Source organism: Anomaloglossus baeobatrachus, unplaced genomic scaffold (genome assembly GCF_048569485.1).
Source record: "Anomaloglossus baeobatrachus isolate aAnoBae1 unplaced genomic scaffold, aAnoBae1.hap1 Scaffold_373, whole genome shotgun sequence".
NCBI lineage: Eukaryota > Metazoa > Chordata > Amphibia > Anura > Aromobatidae > Anomaloglossus > Anomaloglossus baeobatrachus.
Window position 1 is genome coordinate 287,549 of NW_027443076.1, and position 18,814 is coordinate 306,362.

General features: G+C 46.3%; 12 non-coding genes across 12 annotated transcripts; all 12 read right to left on the reverse strand.

Annotated features, from left to right (window-relative positions):
• Positions 1-145: 145 nt before the first annotated feature.
• On the reverse strand, positions 146-336 carry LOC142274437 (U2 spliceosomal RNA). The gene has a single exon (XR_012738748.1). It is a non-coding gene; the product is annotated as a U2 spliceosomal RNA (small nuclear RNA).
• A 1,387-nt stretch (positions 337-1,723) lies between these two features.
• Positions 1,724-1,914, reverse strand: LOC142274439 (U2 spliceosomal RNA). The gene has a single exon (XR_012738750.1). It is a non-coding gene; the product is annotated as a U2 spliceosomal RNA (small nuclear RNA).
• A 1,387-nt stretch (positions 1,915-3,301) lies between these two features.
• LOC142274440 (U2 spliceosomal RNA) lies at positions 3,302-3,492 on the reverse strand. Its single transcript, XR_012738751.1, has one exon. It is a non-coding gene; the product is annotated as a U2 spliceosomal RNA (small nuclear RNA).
• A 1,387-nt stretch (positions 3,493-4,879) lies between these two features.
• LOC142274441 (U2 spliceosomal RNA) lies at positions 4,880-5,070 on the reverse strand. Its single transcript, XR_012738752.1, has one exon. It is a non-coding gene; the product is annotated as a U2 spliceosomal RNA (small nuclear RNA).
• A 1,387-nt stretch (positions 5,071-6,457) lies between these two features.
• LOC142274442 (U2 spliceosomal RNA) lies at positions 6,458-6,648 on the reverse strand. The gene has a single exon (XR_012738753.1). It is a non-coding gene; the product is annotated as a U2 spliceosomal RNA (small nuclear RNA).
• A 1,387-nt stretch (positions 6,649-8,035) lies between these two features.
• On the reverse strand, positions 8,036-8,226 carry LOC142274443 (U2 spliceosomal RNA). Its single transcript, XR_012738754.1, has one exon. It is a non-coding gene; the product is annotated as a U2 spliceosomal RNA (small nuclear RNA).
• A 1,387-nt stretch (positions 8,227-9,613) lies between these two features.
• Positions 9,614-9,804, reverse strand: LOC142274445 (U2 spliceosomal RNA). The gene has a single exon (XR_012738755.1). It is a non-coding gene; the product is annotated as a U2 spliceosomal RNA (small nuclear RNA).
• A 1,387-nt stretch (positions 9,805-11,191) lies between these two features.
• Positions 11,192-11,382, reverse strand: LOC142274446 (U2 spliceosomal RNA). Its single transcript, XR_012738756.1, has one exon. It is a non-coding gene; the product is annotated as a U2 spliceosomal RNA (small nuclear RNA).
• A 1,387-nt stretch (positions 11,383-12,769) lies between these two features.
• Positions 12,770-12,960, reverse strand: LOC142274447 (U2 spliceosomal RNA). Its single transcript, XR_012738757.1, has one exon. It is a non-coding gene; the product is annotated as a U2 spliceosomal RNA (small nuclear RNA).
• Positions 12,961-14,347: 1,387 nt separating this feature from the next.
• On the reverse strand, positions 14,348-14,538 carry LOC142274448 (U2 spliceosomal RNA). The gene has a single exon (XR_012738758.1). It is a non-coding gene; the product is annotated as a U2 spliceosomal RNA (small nuclear RNA).
• Positions 14,539-15,925: 1,387 nt separating this feature from the next.
• On the reverse strand, positions 15,926-16,116 carry LOC142274449 (U2 spliceosomal RNA). Its single transcript, XR_012738759.1, has one exon. It is a non-coding gene; the product is annotated as a U2 spliceosomal RNA (small nuclear RNA).
• A 1,386-nt stretch (positions 16,117-17,502) lies between these two features.
• LOC142274451 (U2 spliceosomal RNA) lies at positions 17,503-17,693 on the reverse strand. The gene has a single exon (XR_012738761.1). It is a non-coding gene; the product is annotated as a U2 spliceosomal RNA (small nuclear RNA).
• Positions 17,694-18,814: the final 1,121 nt, after the last annotated feature.

The following is an 18,814-nucleotide window of genomic DNA, read 5'->3' on the forward strand; positions in this document are numbered from 1 at the left end:
AAAGATAAAAAACAAAAGGAGGAAGTGTGAAAAGTGAATGGGCCAAATTGAGGTGCATATGAAGACGTATGCTTTCTTCCAATTCATTAAATCGGGCTAATATGAATCAGGTGAATTGAGTTCTGCTTTTGGAAACTGGGTTAAGAAGGGGTGCACCGTTCCTGGAGGTACTGCAATACCAGGTCAATGCGTGGAGTGGACAGAGCAAGCTCTTTTTCCATCTCCCTGTTCTAAAAATCCATTTAATATATGGTCCCCAGATAGGGGACGTATCAGATATTAAACTGATAAGAACAGATACTACACTTGATCTTAGCCAAAAGGCCGAGAAGCGATAACCAGAATTGGTTTGGGCCTCGAGTGGCACCCTGGCCTATGCCGGACACATCTTAGGGAGAGAGAGCGAGAGGGAGACAAACCCACGCCTACACAAGACATTTTGTCACCCAAGCCAACCCTTGAAAAGGCTGCTTTGCAGAGCAAAAACAAGAAGAATGGTGCGTTTTGCAGCCGCCGCCCACTGCAATGAATCTGAATAACTCCTCCTTTAGGGCGCAAGCAACTCCCCTCCCCCTTGCAGTCTTTCCAATTCACGATACAAAAAGACGGACAGGACAGGTTGCCTGACTTTCCGTCACTGCCACCCTTTGCCATCCTTACCCGTAGAAAGCCCTTTCATCATCCCCAAACCCTAATCTTTTCCCTTTCCTTCCCAGCCCCCAAACCCTGCCCTCTGTACCTTTCTCACCACCCGCTTCCCTTCTCCTGTCATCCCCCTACCACCCGGGAAAAAAAGAGATTGCCCCCTCCTTCCACTAGCCCACCCTCCCACCCAAAGAACAACTTCTTCTGCGCAGCTTGTTTTCTAGGCAGCAGCGCTATTGTGATGTCATCGGGGGGCATTGTGACAAGCCGCCAGTGTTCCGTCTCTTCATGTTGTGCACAGTTCAAACGGAAAATACATCAACAGGCAGACTACAGAATAGCTTACTATCAAAGGTTAGAGGGGGGCTTTCTCAGAGGGCTTTTTACAGTTTTTCTATTCCCAATTAGCCGTTTAAGTGTACTTATTGAAAGTAGTAATTCTTTCATAGGCCGCCCTTTCTTAGTATTTGACGTTCCTTATATTGCGGTATGAGGCTTCGCAGTAGGTTGCAAACATTCATCACCCATGACTGTCCCCAATTGAGCTCAGAAGCTCAATGTCTATCATGACCTCTCTTTTAGAATGTCCAAGAGCAAGCAAACTATTCCTCCAGGAGAGGGCGCCAACAGACTACTAAAGAGATCATCATTACTCAAAGAAAACCCCAAAAACCAATGCATGATAGGAATAAACAGGTAACTTTCTTTGGAGTGGAAGCGGAGAGATCGCACCAGATGCCAATTCTAGATCTTATCACACCTGTGGTCACTGCAGCAGCAGGTGAATCCACTTTGTCCAAAAGGGATCTATTCCATTCAATTGCAAATGATCTAGATAAGACAGAGAACTGCAGCACGGGGACATAGCCGAGTTGGTCAGGTTGAGTGGTGATGAGTTTGCTATTTGGATGAATAAAGAAAGTCAAAAGTGTGAAAGATAAAAAACAAAAGGAGGAAGTGTGAAAAGTGAATGGGCCAAATTGAGGTGCATATGAAGACGTATGCTTTCTTCCAATTCATTAAATCGGGCTAATATGAATCAGGTGAATTGAGTTCTGCTTTTGGAAACTGGGTTAAGAAGGGGTGCACCGTTCCTGGAGGTACTGCAATACCAGGTCAATGCGTGGAGTGGACAGAGCAAGCTCTTTTTCCATCTCCCTGTTCTAAAAATCCATTTAATATATGGTCCCCAGATAGGGGACGTATCAGATATTAAACTGATAAGAACAGATACTACACTTGATCTTAGCCAAAAGGCCGAGAAGCGATAACCAGAATTGGTTTGGGCCTCGAGTGGCACCCTGGCCTATGCCGGACACATCTTAGGGAGAGAGAGCGAGAGGGAGACAAACCCACGCCTACACAAGACATTTTGTCACCCAAGCCAACCCTTGAAAAGGCTGCTTTGCAGAGCAAAAACAAGAAGAATGGTGCGTTTTGCAGCCGCCGCCCACTGCAATGAATCTGAATAACTCCTCCTTTAGGGCGCAAGCAACTCCCCTCCCCCTTGCAGTCTTTCCAATTCACGATACAAAAAGACGGACAGGACAGGTTGCCTGACTTTCCGTCACTGCCACCCTTTGCCATCCTTACCCGTAGAAAGCCCTTTCATCATCCCCAAACCCTAATCTTTTCCCTTTCCTTCCCAGCCCCCAAACCCTGCCCTCTGTACCTTTCTCACCACCCGCTTCCCTTCTCCTGTCATCCCCCTACCACCCGGGAAAAAAAGAGATTGCCCCCTCCTTCCACTAGCCCACCCTCCCACCCAAAGAACAACTTCTTCTGCGCAGCTTGTTTTCTAGGCAGCAGCGCTATTGTGATGTCATCGGGGGGCATTGTGACAAGCCGCCAGTGTTCCGTCTCTTCATGTTGTGCACAGTTCAAACGGAAAATACATCAACAGGCAGACTACAGAAAAGCTTACTATCAAAGGTTAGAGGGGGGCTTTCTCAGAGGGCTTTTTACAGTTTTTCTATTCCCAATTAGCCGTTTAAGTGTACTTATTGAAAGTAGTAATTCTTTCATAGGCCGCCCTTTCTTAGTATTTGACGTTCCTTATATTGCGGTATGAGGCTTCGCAGTAGGTTGCAAACATTCATCACCCATGACTGTCCCCAATTGAGCTCAGAAGCTCAATGTCTATCATGACCTCTCTTTTAGAATGTCCAAGAGCAAGCAAACTATTCCTCCAGGAGAGGGCGCCAACAGACTACTAAAGAGATCATCATTACTCAAAGAAAACCCCAAAAACCAATGCATGATAGGAATAAACAGGTAACTTTCTTTGGAGTGGAAGCGGAGAGATCGCACCAGATGCCAATTCTAGATCTTATCACACCTGTGGTCACTGCAGCAGCAGGTGAATCCACTTTGTCCAAAAGGGATCTATTCCATTCAATTGCAAATGATCTAGATAAGACAGAGAACTGCAGCACGGGGACATAGCCGAGTTGGTCAGGTTGAGTGGTGATGAGTTTGCTATTTGGATGAATAAAGAAAGTCAAAAGTGTGAAAGATAAAAAACAAAAGGAGGAAGTGTGAAAAGTGAATGGGCCAAATTGAGGTGCATATGAAGACGTATGCTTTCTTCCAATTCATTAAATCGGGCTAATATGAATCAGGTGAATTGAGTTCTGCTTTTGGAAACTGGGTTAAGAAGGGGTGCACCGTTCCTGGAGGTACTGCAATACCAGGTCAATGCGTGGAGTGGACAGAGCAAGCTCTTTTTCCATCTCCCTGTTCTAAAAATCCATTTAATATATGGTCCCCAGATAGGGGACGTATCAGATATTAAACTGATAAGAACAGATACTACACTTGATCTTAGCCAAAAGGCCGAGAAGCGATAACCAGAATTGGTTTGGGCCTCGAGTGGCACCCTGGCCTATGCCGGACACATCTTAGGGAGAGAGAGCGAGAGGGAGACAAACCCACGCCTACACAAGACATTTTGTCACCCAAGCCAACCCTTGAAAAGGCTGCTTTGCAGAGCAAAAACAAGAAGAATGGTGCGTTTTGCAGCCGCCGCCCACTGCAATGAATCTGAATAACTCCTCCTTTAGGGCGCAAGCAACTCCCCTCCCCCTTGCAGTCTTTCCAATTCACGATACAAAAAGACGGACAGGACAGGTTGCCTGACTTTCCGTCACTGCCACCCTTTGCCATCCTTACCCGTAGAAAGCCCTTTCATCATCCCCAAACCCTAATCTTTTCCCTTTCCTTCCCAGCCCCCAAACCCTGCCCTCTGTACCTTTCTCACCACCCGCTTCCCTTCTCCTGTCATCCCCCTACCACCCGGGAAAAAAAGAGATTGCCCCCTCCTTCCACTAGCCCACCCTCCCACCCAAAGAACAACTTCTTCTGCGCAGCTTGTTTTCTAGGCAGCAGCGCTATTGTGATGTCATCGGGGGGCATTGTGACAAGCCGCCAGTGTTCCGTCTCTTCATGTTGTGCACAGTTCAAACGGAAAATACATCAACAGGCAGACTACAGAAAAGCTTACTATCAAAGGTTAGAGGGGGGCTTTCTCAGAGGGCTTTTTACAGTTTTTCTATTCCCAATTAGCCGTTTAAGTGTACTTATTGAAAGTAGTAATTCTTTCATAGGCCGCCCTTTCTTAGTATTTGACGTTCCTTATATTGCGGTATGAGGCTTCGCAGTAGGTTGCAAACATTCATCACCCATGACTGTCCCCAATTGAGCTCAGAAGCTCAATGTCTATCATGACCTCTCTTTTAGAATGTCCAAGAGCAAGCAAACTATTCCTCCAGGAGAGGGCGCCAACAGACTACTAAAGAGATCATCATTACTCAAAGAAAACCCCAAAAACCAATGCATGATAGGAATAAACAGGTAACTTTCTTTGGAGTGGAAGCGGAGAGATCGCACCAGATGCCAATTCTAGATCTTATCACACCTGTGGTCACTGCAGCAGCAGGTGAATCCACTTTGTCCAAAAGGGATCTATTCCATTCAATCGCAAATGATCTAGATAAGACAGAGAACTGCAGCACGGGGACATAGCCGAGTTGGTCAGGTTGAGTGGTGATGAGTTTGCTATTTGGATGAATAAAGAAAGTCAAAAGTGTGAAAGATAAAAAACAAAAGGAGGAAGTGTGAAAAGTGAATGGGCCAAATTGAGGTGCATATGAAGACGTATGCTTTCTTCCAATTCATTAAATCGGGCTAATATGAATCAGGTGAATTGAGTTCTGCTTTTGGAAACTGGGTTAAGAAGGGGTGCACCGTTCCTGGAGGTACTGCAATACCAGGTCAATGCGTGGAGTGGACAGAGCAAGCTCTTTTTCCATCTCCCTGTTCTAAAAATCCATTTAATATATGGTCCCCAGATAGGGGACGTATCAGATATTAAACTGATAAGAACAGATACTACACTTGATCTTAGCCAAAAGGCCGAGAAGCGATAACCAGAATTGGTTTGGGCCTCGAGTGGCACCCTGGCCTATGCCGGACACATCTTAGGGAGAGAGAGCGAGAGGGAGACAAACCCACGCCTACACAAGACATTTTGTCACCCAAGCCAACCCTTGAAAAGGCTGCTTTGCAGAGCAAAAACAAGAAGAATGGTGCGTTTTGCAGCCGCCGCCCACTGCAATGAATCTGAATAACTCCTCCTTTAGGGCGCAAGCAACTCCCCTCCCCCTTGCAGTCTTTCCAATTCACGATACAAAAAGACGGACAGGACAGGTTGCCTGACTTTCCGTCACTGCCACCCTTTGCCATCCTTACCCGTAGAAAGCCCTTTCATCATCCCCAAACCCTAATCTTTTCCCTTTCCTTCCCAGCCCCCAAACCCTGCCCTCTGTACCTTTCTCACCACCCGCTTCCCTTCTCCTGTCATCCCCCTACCACCCGGGAAAAAAAGAGATTGCCCCCTCCTTCCACTAGCCCACCCTCCCACCCAAAGAACAACTTCTTCTGCGCAGCTTGTTTTCTAGGCAGCAGCGCTATTGTGATGTCATCGGGGGGCATTGTGACAAGCCGCCAGTGTTCCGTCTCTTCATGTTGTGCACAGTTCAAACGGAAAATACATCAACAGGCAGACTACAGAAAAGCTTACTATCAAAGGTTAGAGGGGGGCTTTCTCAGAGGGCTTTTTACAGTTTTTCTATTCCCAATTAGCCGTTTAAGTGTACTTATTGAAAGTAGTAATTCTTTCATAGGCCGCCCTTTCTTAGTATTTGACGTTCCTTATATTGCGGTATGAGGCTTCGCAGTAGGTTGCAAACATTCATCACCCATGACTGTCCCCAATTGAGCTCAGAAGCTCAATGTCTATCATGACCTCTCTTTTAGAATGTCCAAGAGCAAGCAAACTATTCCTCCAGGAGAGGGCGCCAACAGACTACTAAAGAGATCATCATTACTCAAAGAAAACCCCAAAAACCAATGCATGATAGGAATAAACAGGTAACTTTCTTTGGAGTGGAAGCGGAGAGATCGCACCAGATGCCAATTCTAGATCTTATCACACCTGTGGTCACTGCAGCAGCAGGTGAATCCACTTTGTCCAAAAGGGATCTATTCCATTCAATTGCAAATGATCTAGATAAGACAGAGAACTGCAGCACGGGGACATAGCCGAGTTGGTCAGGTTGAGTGGTGATGAGTTTGCTATTTGGATGAATAAAGAAAGTCAAAAGTGTGAAAGATAAAAAACAAAAGGAGGAAGTGTGAAAAGTGAATGGGCCAAATTGAGGTGCATATGAAGACGTATGCTTTCTTCCAATTCATTAAATCGGGCTAATATGAATCAGGTGAATTGAGTTCTGCTTTTGGAAACTGGGTTAAGAAGGGGTGCACCGTTCCTGGAGGTACTGCAATACCAGGTCAATGCGTGGAGTGGACAGAGCAAGCTCTTTTTCCATCTCCCTGTTCTAAAAATCCATTTAATATATGGTCCCCAGATAGGGGACGTATCAGATATTAAACTGATAAGAACAGATACTACACTTGATCTTAGCCAAAAGGCCGAGAAGCGATAACCAGAATTGGTTTGGGCCTCGAGTGGCACCCTGGCCTATGCCGGACACATCTTAGGGAGAGAGAGCGAGAGGGAGACAAACCCACGCCTACACAAGACATTTTGTCACCCAAGCCAACCCTTGAAAAGGCTGCTTTGCAGAGCAAAAACAAGAAGAATGGTGCGTTTTGCAGCCGCCGCCCACTGCAATGAATCTGAATAACTCCTCCTTTAGGGCGCAAGCAACTCCCCTCCCCCTTGCAGTCTTTCCAATTCACGATACAAAAAGACGGACAGGACAGGTTGCCTGACTTTCCGTCACTGCCACCCTTTGCCATCCTTACCCGTAGAAAGCCCTTTCATCATCCCCAAACCCTAATCTTTTCCCTTTCCTTCCCAGCCCCCAAACCCTGCCCTCTGTACCTTTCTCACCACCCGCTTCCCTTCTCCTGTCATCCCCCTACCACCCGGGAAAAAAAGAGATTGCCCCCTCCTTCCACTAGCCCACCCTCCCACCCAAAGAACAACTTCTTCTGCGCAGCTTGTTTTCTAGGCAGCAGCGCTATTGTGATGTCATCGGGGGGCATTGTGACAAGCCGCCAGTGTTCCGTCTCTTCATGTTGTGCACAGTTCAAACGGAAAATACATCAACAGGCAGACTACAGAAAAGCTTACTATCAAAGGTTAGAGGGGGGCTTTCTCAGAGGGCTTTTTACAGTTTTTCTATTCCCAATTAGCCGTTTAAGTGTACTTATTGAAAGTAGTAATTCTTTCATAGGCCGCCCTTTCTTAGTATTTGACGTTCCTTATATTGCGGTATGAGGCTTCGCAGTAGGTTGCAAACATTCATCACCCATGACTGTCCCCAATTGAGCTCAGAAGCTCAATGTCTATCATGACCTCTCTTTTAGAATGTCCAAGAGCAAGCAAACTATTCCTCCAGGAGAGGGCGCCAACAGACTACTAAAGAGATCATCATTACTCAAAGAAAACCCCAAAAACCAATGCATGATAGGAATAAACAGGTAACTTTCTTTGGAGTGGAAGCGGAGAGATCGCACCAGATGCCAATTCTAGATCTTATCACACCTGTGGTCACTGCAGCAGCAGGTGAATCCACTTTGTCCAAAAGGGATCTATTCCATTCAATTGCAAATGATCTAGATAAGACAGAGAACTGCAGCACGGGGACATAGCCGAGTTGGTCAGGTTGAGTGGTGATGAGTTTGCTATTTGGATGAATAAAGAAAGTCAAAAGTGTGAAAGATAAAAAACAAAAGGAGGAAGTGTGAAAAGTGAATGGGCCAAATTGAGGTGCATATGAAGACGTATGCTTTCTTCCAATTCATTAAATCGGGCTAATATGAATCAGGTGAATTGAGTTCTGCTTTTGGAAACTGGGTTAAGAAGGGGTGCACCGTTCCTGGAGGTACTGCAATACCAGGTCAATGCGTGGAGTGGACAGAGCAAGCTCTTTTTCCATCTCCCTGTTCTAAAAATCCATTTAATATATGGTCCCCAGATAGGGGACGTATCAGATATTAAACTGATAAGAACAGATACTACACTTGATCTTAGCCAAAAGGCCGAGAAGCGATAACCAGAATTGGTTTGGGCCTCGAGTGGCACCCTGGCCTATGCCGGACACATCTTAGGGAGAGAGAGCGAGAGGGAGACAAACCCACGCCTACACAAGACATTTTGTCACCCAAGCCAACCCTTGAAAAGGCTGCTTTGCAGAGCAAAAACAAGAAGAATGGTGCGTTTTGCAGCCGCCGCCCACTGCAATGAATCTGAATAACTCCTCCTTTAGGGCGCAAGCAACTCCCCTCCCCCTTGCAGTCTTTCCAATTCACGATACAAAAAGACGGACAGGACAGGTTGCCTGACTTTCCGTCACTGCCACCCTTTGCCATCCTTACCCGTAGAAAGCCCTTTCATCATCCCCAAACCCTAATCTTTTCCCTTTCCTTCCCAGCCCCCAAACCCTGCCCTCTGTACCTTTCTCACCACCCGCTTCCCTTCTCCTGTCATCCCCCTACCACCCGGGAAAAAAAGAGATTGCCCCCTCCTTCCACTAGCCCACCCTCCCACCCAAAGAACAACTTCTTCTGCGCAGCTTGTTTTCTAGGCAGCAGCGCTATTGTGATGTCATCGGGGGGCATTGTGACAAGCCGCCAGTGTTCCGTCTCTTCATGTTGTGCACAGTTCAAACGGAAAATACATCAACAGGCAGACTACAGAAAAGCTTACTATCAAAGGTTAGAGGGGGGCTTTCTCAGAGGGCTTTTTACAGTTTTTCTATTCCCAATTAGCCGTTTAAGTGTACTTATTGAAAGTAGTAATTCTTTCATAGGCCGCCCTTTCTTAGTATTTGACGTTCCTTATATTGCGGTATGAGGCTTCGCAGTAGGTTGCAAACATTCATCACCCATGACTGTCCCCAATTGAGCTCAGAAGCTCAATGTCTATCATGACCTCTCTTTTAGAATGTCCAAGAGCAAGCAAACTATTCCTCCAGGAGAGGGCGCCAACAGACTACTAAAGAGATCATCATTACTCAAAGAAAACCCCAAAAACCAATGCATGATAGGAATAAACAGGTAACTTTCTTTGGAGTGGAAGCGGAGAGATCGCACCAGATGCCAATTCTAGATCTTATCACACCTGTGGTCACTGCAGCAGCAGGTGAATCCACTTTGTCCAAAAGGGATCTATTCCATTCAATTGCAAATGATCTAGATAAGACAGAGAACTGCAGCACGGGGACATAGCCGAGTTGGTCAGGTTGAGTGGTGATGAGTTTGCTATTTGGATGAATAAAGAAAGTCAAAAGTGTGAAAGATAAAAAACAAAAGGAGGAAGTGTGAAAAGTGAATGGGCCAAATTGAGGTGCATATGAAGACGTATGCTTTCTTCCAATTCATTAAATCGGGCTAATATGAATCAGGTGAATTGAGTTCTGCTTTTGGAAACTGGGTTAAGAAGGGGTGCACCGTTCCTGGAGGTACTGCAATACCAGGTCAATGCGTGGAGTGGACAGAGCAAGCTCTTTTTCCATCTCCCTGTTCTAAAAATCCATTTAATATATGGTCCCCAGATAGGGGACGTATCAGATATTAAACTGATAAGAACAGATACTACACTTGATCTTAGCCAAAAGGCCGAGAAGCGATAACCAGAATTGGTTTGGGCCTCGAGTGGCACCCTGGCCTATGCCGGACACATCTTAGGGAGAGAGAGCGAGAGGGAGACAAACCCACGCCTACACAAGACATTTTGTCACCCAAGCCAACCCTTGAAAAGGCTGCTTTGCAGAGCAAAAACAAGAAGAATGGTGCGTTTTGCAGCCGCCGCCCACTGCAATGAATCTGAATAACTCCTCCTTTAGGGCGCAAGCAACTCCCCTCCCCCTTGCAGTCTTTCCAATTCACGATACAAAAAGACGGACAGGACAGGTTGCCTGACTTTCCGTCACTGCCACCCTTTGCCATCCTTACCCGTAGAAAGCCCTTTCATCATCCCCAAACCCTAATCTTTTCCCTTTCCTTCCCAGCCCCCAAACCCTGCCCTCTGTACCTTTCTCACCACCCGCTTCCCTTCTCCTGTCATCCCCCTACCACCCGGGAAAAAAAGAGATTGCCCCCTCCTTCCACTAGCCCACCCTCCCACCCAAAGAACAACTTCTTCTGCGCAGCTTGTTTTCTAGGCAGCAGCGCTATTGTGATGTCATCGGGGGGCATTGTGACAAGCCGCCAGTGTTCCGTCTCTTCATGTTGTGCACAGTTCAAACGGAAAATACATCAACAGGCAGACTACAGAAAAGCTTACTATCAAAGGTTAGAGGGGGGCTTTCTCAGAGGGCTTTTTACAGTTTTTCTATTCCCAATTAGCCGTTTAAGTGTACTTATTGAAAGTAGTAATTCTTTCATAGGCCGCCCTTTCTTAGTATTTGACGTTCCTTATATTGCGGTATGAGGCTTCGCAGTAGGTTGCAAACATTCATCACCCATGACTGTCCCCAATTGAGCTCAGAAGCTCAATGTCTATCATGACCTCTCTTTTAGAATGTCCAAGAGCAAGCAAACTATTCCTCCAGGAGAGGGCGCCAACAGACTACTAAAGAGATCATCATTACTCAAAGAAAACCCCAAAAACCAATGCATGATAGGAATAAACAGGTAACTTTCTTTGGAGTGGAAGCGGAGAGATCGCACCAGATGCCAATTCTAGATCTTATCACACCTGTGGTCACTGCAGCAGCAGGTGAATCCACTTTGTCCAAAAGGGATCTATTCCATTCAATTGCAAATGATCTAGATAAGACAGAGAACTGCAGCACGGGGACATAGCCGAGTTGGTCAGGTTGAGTGGTGATGAGTTTGCTATTTGGATGAATAAAGAAAGTCAAAAGTGTGAAAGATAAAAAACAAAAGGAGGAAGTGTGAAAAGTGAATGGGCCAAATTGAGGTGCATATGAAGACGTATGCTTTCTTCCAATTCATTAAATCGGGCTAATATGAATCAGGTGAATTGAGTTCTGCTTTTGGAAACTGGGTTAAGAAGGGGTGCACCGTTCCTGGAGGTACTGCAATACCAGGTCAATGCGTGGAGTGGACAGAGCAAGCTCTTTTTCCATCTCCCTGTTCTAAAAATCCATTTAATATATGGTCCCCAGATAGGGGACGTATCAGATATTAAACTGATAAGAACAGATACTACACTTGATCTTAGCCAAAAGGCCGAGAAGCGATAACCAGAATTGGTTTGGGCCTCGAGTGGCACCCTGGCCTATGCCGGACACATCTTAGGGAGAGAGAGCGAGAGGGAGACAAACCCACGCCTACACAAGACATTTTGTCACCCAAGCCAACCCTTGAAAAGGCTGCTTTGCAGAGCAAAAACAAGAAGAATGGTGCGTTTTGCAGCCGCCGCCCACTGCAATGAATCTGAATAACTCCTCCTTTAGGGCGCAAGCAACTCCCCTCCCCCTTGCAGTCTTTCCAATTCACGATACAAAAAGACGGACAGGACAGGTTGCCTGACTTTCCGTCACTGCCACCCTTTGCCATCCTTACCCGTAGAAAGCCCTTTCATCATCCCCAAACCCTAATCTTTTCCCTTTCCTTCCCAGCCCCCAAACCCTGCCCTCTGTACCTTTCTCACCACCCGCTTCCCTTCTCCTGTCATCCCCCTACCACCCGGGAAAAAAAGAGATTGCCCCCTCCTTCCACTAGCCCACCCTCCCACCCAAAGAACAACTTCTTCTGCGCAGCTTGTTTTCTAGGCAGCAGCGCTATTGTGATGTCATCGGGGGGCATTGTGACAAGCCGCCAGTGTTCCGTCTCTTCATGTTGTGCACAGTTCAAACGGAAAATACATCAACAGGCAGACTACAGAAAAGCTTACTATCAAAGGTTAGAGGGGGGCTTTCTCAGAGGGCTTTTTACAGTTTTTCTATTCCCAATTAGCCGTTTAAGTGTACTTATTGAAAGTAGTAATTCTTTCATAGGCCGCCCTTTCTTAGTATTTGACGTTCCTTATATTGCGGTATGAGGCTTCGCAGTAGGTTGCAAACATTCATCACCCATGACTGTCCCCAATTGAGCTCAGAAGCTCAATGTCTATCATGACCTCTCTTTTAGAATGTCCAAGAGCAAGCAAACTATTCCTCCAGGAGAGGGCGCCAACAGACTACTAAAGAGATCATCATTACTCAAAGAAAACCCCAAAAACCAATGCATGATAGGAATAAACAGGTAACTTTCTTTGGAGTGGAAGCGGAGAGATCGCACCAGATGCCAATTCTAGATCTTATCACACCTGTGGTCACTGCAGCAGCAGGTGAATCCACTTTGTCCAAAAGGGATCTATTCCATTCAATTGCAAATGATCTAGATAAGACAGAGAACTGCAGCACGGGGACATAGCCGAGTTGGTCAGGTTGAGTGGTGATGAGTTTGCTATTTGGATGAATAAAGAAAGTCAAAAGTGTGAAAGATAAAAAACAAAAGGAGGAAGTGTGAAAAGTGAATGGGCCAAATTGAGGTGCATATGAAGACGTATGCTTTCTTCCAATTCATTAAATCGGGCTAATATGAATCAGGTGAATTGAGTTCTGCTTTTGGAAACTGGGTTAAGAAGGGGTGCACCGTTCCTGGAGGTACTGCAATACCAGGTCAATGCGTGGAGTGGACAGAGCAAGCTCTTTTTCCATCTCCCTGTTCTAAAAATCCATTTAATATATGGTCCCCAGATAGGGGACGTATCAGATATTAAACTGATAAGAACAGATACTACACTTGATCTTAGCCAAAAGGCCGAGAAGCGATAACCAGAATTGGTTTGGGCCTCGAGTGGCACCCTGGCCTATGCCGGACACATCTTAGGGAGAGAGAGCGAGAGGGAGACAAACCCACGCCTACACAAGACATTTTGTCACCCAAGCCAACCCTTGAAAAGGCTGCTTTGCAGAGCAAAAACAAGAAGAATGGTGCGTTTTGCAGCCGCCGCCCACTGCAATGAATCTGAATAACTCCTCCTTTAGGGCGCAAGCAACTCCCCTCCCCCTTGCAGTCTTTCCAATTCACGATACAAAAAGACGGACAGGACAGGTTGCCTGACTTTCCGTCACTGCCACCCTTTGCCATCCTTACCCGTAGAAAGCCCTTTCATCATCCCCAAACCCTAATCTTTTCCCTTTCCTTCCCAGCCCCCAAACCCTGCCCTCTGTACCTTTCTCACCACCCGCTTCCCTTCTCCTGTCATCCCCCTACCACCCGGGAAAAAAAGAGATTGCCCCCTCCTTCCACTAGCCCACCCTCCCACCCAAAGAACAACTTCTTCTGCGCAGCTTGTTTTCTAGGCAGCAGCGCTATTGTGATGTCATCGGGGGGCATTGTGACAAGCCGCCAGTGTTCCGTCTCTTCATGTTGTGCACAGTTCAAACGGAAAATACATCAACAGGCAGACTACAGAAAAGCTTACTATCAAAGGTTAGAGGGGGGCTTTCTCAGAGGGCTTTTTACAGTTTTTCTATTCCCAATTAGCCGTTTAAGTGTACTTATTGAAAGTAGTAATTCTTTCATAGGCCGCCCTTTCTTAGTATTTGACGTTCCTTATATTGCGGTATGAGGCTTCGCAGTAGGTTGCAAACATTCATCACCCATGACTGTCCCCAATTGAGCTCAGAAGCTCAATGTCTATCATGACCTCTCTTTTAGAATGTCCAAGAGCAAGCAAACTATTCCTCCAGGAGAGGGCGCCAACAGACTACTAAAGAGATCATCATTACTCAAAGAAAACCCCAAAAACCAATGCATGATAGGAATAAACAGGTAACTTTCTTTGGAGTGGAAGCGGAGAGATCGCACCAGATGCCAATTCTAGATCTTATCACACCTGTGGTCACTGCAGCAGCAGGTGAATCCACTTTGTCCAAAAGGGATCTATTCCATTCAATTGCAAATGATCTAGATAAGACAGAGAACTGCAGCACGGGGACATAGCCGAGTTGGTCAGGTTGAGTGGTGATGAGTTTGCTATTTGGATGAATAAAGAAAGTCAAAAGTGTGAAAGATAAAAAACAAAAGGAGGAAGTGTGAAAAGTGAATGGGCCAAATTGAGGTGCATATGAAGACGTATGCTTTCTTCCAATTCATTAAATCGGGCTAATATGAATCAGGTGAATTGAGTTCTGCTTTTGGAAACTGGGTTAAGAAGGGGTGCACCGTTCCTGGAGGTACTGCAATACCAGGTCAATGCGTGGAGTGGACAGAGCAAGCTCTTTTTCCATCTCCCTGTTCTAAAAATCCATTTAATATATGGTCCCCAGATAGGGGACGTATCAGATATTAAACTGATAAGAACAGATACTACACTTGATCTTAGCCAAAAGGCCGAGAAGCGATAACCAGAATTGGTTTGGGCCTCGAGTGGCACCCTGGCCTATGCCGGACACATCTTAGGGAGAGAGAGCGAGAGGGAGACAAACCCACGCCTACACAAGACATTTTGTCACCCAAGCCAACCCTTGAAAAGGCTGCTTTGCAGAGCAAAAACAAGAAGAATGGTGCGTTTTGCAGCCGCCGCCCACTGCAATGAATCTGAATAACTCCTCCTTTAGGGCGCAAGCAACTCCCCTCCCCCTTGCAGTCTTTCCAATTCACGATACAAAAAGACGGACAGGACAGGTTGCCTGACTTTCCGTCACTGCCACCCTTTGCCATCCTTACCCGTAGAAAGCCCTTTCATCATCCCCAAACCCTAATCTTTTCCCTTTCCTTCCCAGCCCCCAAACCCTGCCCTCTGTACCTTTCTCACCACCCGCTTCCCTTCTCCTGTCATCCCCCTACCACCCGGGAAAAAAAGAGATTGCCCCCTCCTTCCACTAGCCCACCCTCCCACCCAAAGAACAACTTCTTCTGCGCAGCTTGTTTTCTAGGCAGCAGCGCTATTGTGATGTCATCGGGGGGCATTGTGACAAGCCGCCAGTGTTCCGTCTCTTCATGTTGTGCACAGTTCAAACGGAAAATACATCAACAGGCAGACTACAGAAAAGCTTACTATCAAAGGTTAGAGGGGGGCTTTCTCAGAGGGCTTTTTACAGTTTTTCTATTCCCAATTAGCCGTTTAAGTGTACTTATTGAAAGTAGTAATTCTTTCATAGGCCGCCCTTTCTTAGTATTTGACGTTCCTTATATTGCGGTATGAGGCTTCGCAGTAGGTTGCAAACATTCATCACCCATGACTGTCCCCAATTGAGCTCAGAAGCTCAATGTCTATCATGACCTCTCTTTTAGAATGTCCAAGAGCAAGCAAACTATTCCTCCAGGAGAGGGCGCCAACAGACTACTAAAGAGATCATCATTACTCAAAGAAAACCCCAAAAACCAATGCATGATAGGAATAAACAGGTAACTTTCTTTGGAGTGGAAGCGGAGAGATCGCACCAGATGCCAATTCTAGATCTTATCACACCTGTGGTCACTGCAGCAGCAGGTGAATCCACTTTGTCCAAAAGGGATCTATTCCATTCAATTGCAAATGATCTAGATAAGACAGAGAACTGCAGCACGGGGACATAGCCGAGTTGGTCAGGTTGAGTGGTGATGAGTTTGCTATTTGGATGAATAAAGAAAGTCAAAAGTGTGAAAGATAAAAAACAAAAGGAGGAAGTGTGAAAAGTGAATGGGCCAAATTGAGGTGCATATGAAGACGTATGCTTTCTTCCAATTCATTAAATCGGGCTAATATGAATCAGGTGAATTGAGTTCTGCTTTTGGAAACTGGGTTAAGAAGGGGTGCACCGTTCCTGGAGGTACTGCAATACCAGGTCAATGCGTGGAGTGGACAGAGCAAGCTCTTTTTCCATCTCCCTGTTCTAAAAATCCATTTAATATATGGTCCCCAGATAGGGGACGTATCAGATATTAAACTGATAAGAACAGATACTACACTTGATCTTAGCCAAAAGGCCGAGAAGCGATAACCAGAATTGGTTTGGGCCTCGAGTGGCACCCTGGCCTATGCCGGACACATCTTAGGGAGAGAGAGCGAGAGGGAGACAAACCCACGCCTACACAAGACATTTTGTCACCCAAGCCAACCCTTGAAAAGGCTGCTTTGCAGAGCAAAAACAAGAAGAATGGTGCGTTTTGCAGCCGCCGCCCACTGCAATGAATCTGAATAACTCCTCCTTTAGGGCGCAAGCAACTCCCCTCCCCCTTGCAGTCTTTCCAATTCACGATACAAAAAGACGGACAGGACAGGTTGCCTGACTTTCCGTCACTGCCACCCTTTGCCATCCTTACCCGTAGAAAGCCCTTTCATCATCCCCAAACCCTAATCTTTTCCCTTTCCTTCCCAGCCCCCAAACCCTGCCTCTGTACCTTTCTCACCACCCGCTTCCCTTCTCCTGTCATCCCCCTACCACCCGGGAAAAAAAGAGATTGCCCCCTCCTTCCACTAGCCCACCCTCCCACCCAAAGAACAACTTCTTCTGCGCAGCTTGTTTTCTAGGCAGCAGCGCTATTGTGATGTCATCGGGGGGCATTGTGACAAGCCGCCAGTGTTCCGTCTCTTCATGTTGTGCACAGTTCAAACGGAAAATACATCAACAGGCAGACTACAGAAAAGCTTACTATCAAAGGTTAGAGGGGGGCTTTCTCAGAGGGCTTTTTACAGTTTTTCTATTCCCAATTAGCCGTTTAAGTGTACTTATTGAAAGTAGTAATTCTTTCATAGGCCGCCCTTTCTTAGTATTTGACGTTCCTTATATTGCGGTATGAGGCTTCGCAGTAGGTTGCAAACATTCATCACCCATGACTGTCCCCAATTGAGCTCAGAAGCTCAATGTCTATCATGACCTCTCTTTTAGAATGTCCAAGAGCAAGCAAACTATTCCTCCAGGAGAGGGCGCCAACAGACTACTAAAGAGATCATCATTACTCAAAGAAAACCCCAAAAACCAATGCATGATAGGAATAAACAGGTAACTTTCTTTGGAGTGGAAGCGGAGAGATCGCACCAGATGCCAATTCTAGATCTTATCACACCTGTGGTCACTGCAGCAGCAGGTGAATCCACTTTGTCCAAAAGGGATCTATTCCATTCAATTGCAAATGATCTAGATAAGACAGAGAACTGCAGCACGGGGACATAGCCGAGTTGGTCAGGTTGAGTGGTGATGAGTTTGCTATTTGGATGAATAAAGAAAGTCAAAAGTGTGAAAGATAAAAAACAAAAGGAGGAAGTGTGAAAAGTGAATGGGCCAAATTGAGGTGCATATGAAGACGTATGCTTTCTTCCAATTCATTAAATCGGGCTAATATGAATCAGGTGAATTGAGTTCTGCTTTTGGAAACTGGGTTAAGAAGGGGTGCACCGTTCCTGGAGGTACTGCAATACCAGGTCAATGCGTGGAGTGGACAGAGCAAGCTCTTTTTCCATCTCCCTGTTCTAAAAATCCATTTAATATATGGTCCCCAGATAGGGGACGTATCAGATATTAAACTGATAAGAACAGATACTACACTTGATCTTAGCCAAAAGGCCGAGAAGCGATAACCAGAATTGGTTTGGGCCTCGAGTGGCACCCTGGCCTATGCCGGACACATCTTAGGGAGAGAGAGCGAGAGGGAGACAAACCCACGCCTACACAAGACATTTTGTCACCCAAGCCAACCCTTGAAAAGGCTGCTTTGCAGAGCAAAAACAAGAAGAATGGTGCGTTTTGCAGCCGCCGCCCACTGCAATGAATCTGAATAACTCCTCCTTTAGGGCGCAAGCAACTCCCCTCCCCCTTGCAGTCTTTCCAATTCACGATACAAAAAGACGGACAGGACAGGTTGCCTGACTTTCCGTCACTGCCACCCTTTGCCATCCTTACCCGTAGAAAGCCCTTTCATCATCCCCAAACCCTAATCTTTTCCTTTCCTTCCCAGCCCCCAAACCCTGCCCTCTGTACCTTTCTCACCACCCGCTTCCCTTCTCCTGTCATCCCCCTACCACCCGGGAAAAAAAGAGATTGCCCCCTCCTTCCACTAGCCCACCCTCCCACCCAAAGAACAACTTCTTCTGCGCAGCTTGTTTTCTAGGCAGCAGCGCTATTGTGATGTCATCGGGGGGCATTGTGACAAGCCGCCAGTGTTCCGTCTCTTCATGTTGTGCACAGTTCAAACGGAAAATACATCAACAGGCAGACTACAGAAAAGCTTACTATCAAAGGTTAGAGGGGGGCTTTCTCAGAGGGCTTTTTACAGTTTTTCTATTCCCAATTAGCCGTTTAAGTGTGTACTTATTGAAAGTAGTAATTCTTTCATAGGCCGCCCTTTCTTAGTATTTGACGTTCCTTATATTGCGGTATGAGGCTTCGCAGTAGGTTGCAAACATTCATCACCCATGACTGTCCCCAATTGAGCTCAGAAGCTCAATGTCTATCATGACCTCTCTTTTAGAATGTCCAAGAGCAAGCAAACTATTCCTCCAGGAGAGGGCGCCAACAGACTACTAAAGAGATCATCATTACTCAAAGAAAACCCCAAAAACCAATGCATGATAGGAATAAACAGGTAACTTTCTTTGGAGTGGAAGCGGAGAGATCGCACCAGATGCCAATTCTAGATCTTATCACACCTGTGGTCACTGCAGCAGCAGGTGAATCCACTTTGTCCAAAAGGGATCTAT